Consider the following 6,531-nt stretch of genomic DNA (forward strand, 5'->3'; position numbering starts at 1 on the left):
TTCCTTTGCTTTGAACAATGCATAAGGCAGTTCATGACCTAACTACTGTATTTCTCCTGGACTGACATATTAAAGTTGCATTTGAAAGGCTTGAAATGCTTTCAGGAACATTTTGGAAATTCAGAGAAACATGATATTTAACTCTGTCCAAAGTCATTAATTCTCTCCAGCAACATTTAATCCTCATTTCTTTTTGAAGCAAACTTATAATAGAGGAACCTCACACAAGAAAATTCCCAAATCATGATTCAGAGAAATTGCATATAGACTGAATTCCAGTGAGAGTGCATTTCTTCCAAAAAAGGAATGAATAAAATAGTTAGCATTTCCTCCCAGGATAATGGAACTCTTAGTCCTACTGGATGAAATAGGCAGGTAGGAGTCCCTTAAACAAAAAATGTGGATAGATTTCCCAATTCTATAAAAAGCTTTAAAAACTTAAAAGTTTAAAAAACTACCACTAAAACATGCTGGAAAATCTCACAAATTTTGAGTGCCCTAGAACATTTGATTCAGCTTTCAACACCTGACAAGGGTCTCACAAACTCCTGTGCAGCTTGTGGTGGGGAAGGTTGGGTTGTGAGAAACCTGCTTTGCATCTGCTTACAGATTGTATATATTTTGTATGGCAAAGTATGCTCTACAGATCTGTCTTATAATGATGATCTCTAAAATCACTGAAAGGTTCACTATCCTTGAAAATTCCAGTACCCACCACAGACAAAAGACTTAGTGAAGTGTTTCCTTCAGAAATCAAAGGCCTGCCACAGAATCACCTAAGTATAAAGCCTTTCTGTTCTTCTTAAGTAGGAATATGTTGTAGGATCTTTCCAAGCATGCCTACCCCCTGCAAACAGCAGCTATGAGTGCATGTAATTGATTCTCTACAAGCCACCAATCTACCATCCCTGTTAGAGCCCCTGTTTGCCTGCAGTCTGCCTCTCTGCTGCTGCTCAGAGGTGCTGCTCAGAGCACTCTCTGAAACAGCCACCTCAGACCCTCCTGGCCAAATCAGTGTTTAGTCAGGGTGCCTAGGCTTGGGGTAGTGCCAGACTGTCCCTTACAGGGCACTGAGTCTGCCTTCACTTGCAAGACATACAAAAAGCTTTGGTGAAAAACAAAATGATCCCATCTTTGTATCAAGTGGTTCCTGGACAAGGATTAGGATACCATGAGGCTTAGCTCACTCAGCTTACCACAAACTAATGATGTGCAAGCAGCTCTTTCCTACAAAAGCTTGGACCTGCAAGCAAACGTCTCATCCCTGAGATTCTCCTGTACCAAACAAATCTTCATCGGGAGATGCAAGAGGAAAATGCATCATGTGTGAGACACACACAAGGCTTTGCTGCCTTGTGTGGAATTTGGGGTTACTGCAGAGTCTCATACTGAAAGGCACAGGCCCAGTCCATGACAAACCATCACCACATCCTCCCCATAAGCTGTGCTTAGTTATGGGTTTCATTCCTAACTGAAAAGGTCAAAACTTCTAGTCTACCTTTACTGACTTGCTAACAAATTGCAGGTGTCTTTCTATGTATCCAGGAATATTAAAAACCATAAAATTGCACCCTTCATCCCTCCCCACCTTCATCCCAGCACACTAATAAGGACTCAGAAATATTCCCAGAAAAAAACCTGTTATCAGGTATTGTCTTTTAATTCTACTGTTCGTGACCCTGAAAAATGTGAATCTGAGACAATATAGTCTATACAACAGTGATGGCTTCAGTGTATTCATTAAGCTTCATGAAGCCATGAAGTCCTGTTTCTCTACAGCAGAACAGCTTTTGATGATATGCCAAGTAGTGACTGGAGCTGGTTGGAATTTTTCATTCAAAGTTGTTTTTAGCCTGGTTTACTAAGGAAACAAGGATTAAGAAACACAGTTGTCCTTTTGTCCATTTACCATCCCAGCAAAACTTTGATTCTGCTGGCTAGTTTAAGCCAAATTGAAGAGGGGGTTTTGTACACATGCTATGCAGCTTATGGAAGTTCAGAAAAATAAAAAAATCAGTATCTGGGTGTAGGAGAGAAACCCTGCCAAGTGCATCTATCCTGTGCTGAATAAAATTGCAGTGTGAGCTTGGGACTTAGGAGATACCAGAGACTCTGTGGGAGAGAACATTGTTATAAATGCTCCCACCATAAGAACACCTTTGAAAGCTACTTACCTGTTATCACACATCAGAGAACCTTGTCAATTTTGAGAGAACTGCAGAAAGCCAGGCATCACTAGCCCAATGTGACTATTAGGGTTTTTTTTTATTAGATTGCTTTGCAGAGCTATAATGTTAACTAAAACCAGATTTTCACTGAACAATGTATTTTTAGCAATAATTTTTTTTGTATGACTGATGTTCTACAACTATTAGAGATGCATGCAGGCATCTTTATTTGAAAAAAACAGAGAAATAGCACAATCAGATCTGAAACTGGGACCTAGACATCCTGGCTTCTATCCCTCCAGTACTTTGTACTGTCCTTTCTGCCTGTTGGAGACCCACCTGCATTCCTTCACAGCTAAAGTTATTTACAGCTGATTGTTTTTTACACATACCGTCATTTTCACAGAACATAAAAGACATGTGGGTGCAATTGCACTGAGGATCATAGCTCTGCAGAAAGTGTTAAGAACACAAAATCAGTCCAGTTGGAAACCAGCACCATGAATAGGCTGAAAACACTGATAGCTCATTTCAGCTTGCAGCTGGCTTTGCCACCTACAGGTACAATCTAGTGCCAGTGATGCAGCCACTTGTGACCCCACCATCAGTGGTACCCTGGCACACACCAACCTCATGGGTACAAGCACTGATGTGCCAAGTCCCAGATGCACTCCAGACCCAGAGCACAAATTTGCTCTGGGCTTGCTGCCATTTTTGTGAATAGCTTCCATGTTAATCTTTGTACAAAGAATGCTGCATCACTCTAGCCCTAGAGTGTGAAGACTTCCATAACTGCTCCAAAGGAAATGTCAGGGTATTCCTGCCACTACAAGGTGAAGTTCATTATATAAAGCAGTTGATACATGGCTACTGCTGGAGCTGTGTCTGCCTCATGATTCATTTCTAGCCTGTACAGATACTACAAATTGACCTTTTCTGCCTTCCATTCCTTGATTTTTGTTCCCTCTTCCTGGCCTGGGCAGAGATAGTCCAGTTTCTGAATTGATCCATTGTAACCATTGCCCAAGAAAGCAGGAGGGAGACACAATTCACTCTTTAGGAACAACTCCTCTGTGTTACAGAGGCTTGTAACACACACAGAGACTGGACCACTTCTTCAGGTGTCTCTGGAAGAGCTCCCAGTTCATCTACTTTTCCCTCCTTGTTGCCATCTTTACACTGGGCAGTTTTTTCATTCCTGCAAGTTGTTGAACCTCCCCCAAAAAGCAACTTATCCAGGTAACAGAAAGAAAATTGCTTCATACATATTATGCTGTCCTTTCTACTATCAAAGTAAAGACTAAACATGAGGATTTGTCTAGGCAAACCCCACCAGGATCTGCCAGGCTGAAATCATCTCCCTTTCAAGCTTTTGTGTTCTCAGCATCTGTCAGCATCAAGGTGCTCTGCATCTCTGACCTATATCCAGTACCCTTTCTAGTCTGAACTCTGCTTAGCAAAAGAGTATCCAAAATACCTGGAGAGGCACACAGTTGGGAACCACATCTAAGAAGAGGATCATCAGACCCCATCCCAAGAGAGGACTATCCTCCCACCTCCAGCAGTTGCAGCACCTCCAGCACAAAGGCAGTGACCAGTTGGCAGGCCCACAGTGCCAGTTGCCAATTTGCTCTGGCAGTGACCCACACTATGGGCATTAAAGGCAAGGAATACTCACCCATGGAAAGGAGAAAGGGAAAAGGAGAGGAAAGAAAACCTACTTGAGCTACCTGAAAGTAATTTTAAGTGAGTGCTGTATGAAGTAAAGGCTTGAAAGACGTTAATATTATGCAAAAGGTGGGGCCAAGTGACAACTGAGATACTCTGAGAGATTCCATGATTACCAGAAGATTCATCTCTCAGGAAGAAATCCACTGAACAGTTCAGTCCTTAGGCCAGCCCTAGAGCACACACAGAGGGGAGACAGGGAGATCAGAGCTGTTGTGGATGAGCTCATGCCAGTTCTGCTGGCAGCTTCAATTCCTCCCACCAGGAAATTGTACCCTTACTTATTATTTGTTCAGCTTATCATGTTCCCTTCAGGTGGATGGAGGATCTAGTCCTCAAGCACCTTAGAGTCATTGCTGTGCAACTTGCAGTAAGAAAAGGAGATGGTCAGGGCTTTTTGAATGGATGGAAGAGGCAGATTCCTGCCTTTCAATTGCACTTAATACCCAACGCTGCCTCTGTGCATTGCCTGTACAGCCTCTGTAGCTCAGAGCACTCCGAGCTTTGGAATGATAAGTGAGAGTAAATACTGCAGTAATTCACATGCTTCCCCTCCCCCACACCCTGACCTTAATGGAAACCACATGAGGAACACAGGACACGGGGAAGATCACTGGGAAAGGCAAAGCTACACAAACAATTCGGCACTGAGCTGACGGCATGAGAGCCTGGCAGCTACTTCACACCTGTCTCCTGCCAGGGAGCCCCGCTGGCCCCAGCTTTCCTAAGCACAAAATGCACCTCCTGTCACTGCTCCGAGGTGGGAAGTCAGTGAGGACACAGAAGACCAGGAAGAGAGGTAGAAGGAGCAATTTGGCTCTCCTGCTCCCAATCCTTCCCCTGCTAGAGGGAATCTGCTACCTGCGCGTCCCCAGCGGAATACTGTTATTACTATTACTAGATTCTCAAGTGGACATTCATTTTCTCATGACCTAAAAAAACCCAAAACCAAAAACAACAACAAAGAAGACCAGAAGAAAAGAATTTCTTCAAACTTTCCAAAACAATTAAGCTTCAAACAGAGACCAAGCCTGGAGCATTTCAGTCAAAAAGCAGATGTTTTAAAAACTCTGCACATACATCAAAAGGGGGCTTAGAAAGTCCTGAAGGAAGTGTGCAACTACCTTTACAAAGCTATCACACTCAAAAGGGAATTAACATCCATAAGAAGAGATAACCCACAGGATGAAGCTGACCTACAGTGGTGAACGATTCTCTAAAGACCGTGTAGGAAATGACCAAAGCAATGATTGCCTCTCACAGAATTAAGTGGGTTAGCACAGTCCATTGAAGAAAGGCTGCACCATCTCAGACAGTCTCTAATACACTCTCTTACACTGTTTCCCACTCATACAGTGTTCAAGGGAAGGTGACACAAGGAATTACGGTGGCTGAGTCACAGTGAGGTAGGGGAAGGCACGTCAGTGGGTGTATGGGTTGTGTGTATTTGTCTCCATATGAGCACACATGCCATATGGCTGCTCTTCCTGCAACTTTTTCATTGCCATCAGTGGATCACTGACCTCAAATGACATTCTTGCTGTGTTCTCTCACTCAATAACGTACAGAAGCTCACACACCTTCTCTGGAATCTCTAATGAATTATGTAGGAAAGACAAATCATTATTAGTGCTGTACTCAAGTCCTGGGGCTTCACAGCCTAGTTTACAGCTTAACCACTGCCCTTGTGTGTGCCACACTGGGAAACACCTAACCTCACTTTCCCTTAATCTTTCTTTAACACAGACACAATATCATACATATCAGACACTTAAAAAGAATCTTGTCTGCAGATCCTGAGAGCTTTGAAATCCTCAAAATGAAGCAGATGAGAAAGAGAAATTTTTTCAGTTTTTTTGAAGGCTCAGCTGATAAAAGATGATTCCAAAAGAAAGGAATTGGAGTCAGTTTGTAAAAAATATTGTAAGGTGAAGAAAATGTGAATTTTATTAACTGAAACTCGTCTATTCAAGTAACCTTGGAACTGAAACCACACTGGAAACAAGAAAGATGATTCTTTATTGATCATGGGATTCATTATAATTTTTCAGTGTATGCATTTGAAAGATGCAATGTCTACAGAAGTGCTCCCTAATGTATAAAATCCACTAGCTGCCATTCTCAATTAAATGTAGTTAATGAGATCTCTGTTCACCCTATAGAGAAGAGGGTTGTGTCTCCATAGTTTACTGAAAATGGAGTTAAAACACGGCTGGGATTTTAATTGGTTATTGTGGATAGCACCATGACATGTCTCCTATGCTCTGTCTGGTGTATCTGAGGTTCATAAAATCCAATAAAGCATTTAAACAAAATCCAATAAATGCCTGAGGCTCTGGGCTTTAATACCAGAACATGAAGCAGACGTTCACAGAAATGACAATTGACAGGATATCCCTTGCTGATCCATACATAACAAAGGAGAAGCAGCTTTCACAGTTGTATCCCCCTCCCCGAGCTGTAACAGGACATGGCTCTATCCCACATCAAGCAGGTGCAAAAAACCAATTTAGAGCTGTGGTACCCTGATGTGTGCCAGAAGGAAGAAGTGTCCCTGGGAGCTGCCAAACGACAACAGGTCACTTTTGCTTTTGGGGGCTCATGGGACACAAATAGCCTGGAGGAAGGACACGGC

Source organism: Agelaius tricolor, unplaced genomic scaffold (assembly GCF_023055355.1).
Source record: "Agelaius tricolor isolate 1412-34295 unplaced genomic scaffold, bAgeTri1.0.p SCAF_5, whole genome shotgun sequence".
Taxonomy (NCBI): Eukaryota; Metazoa; Chordata; class Aves; order Passeriformes; family Icteridae; genus Agelaius; species Agelaius tricolor.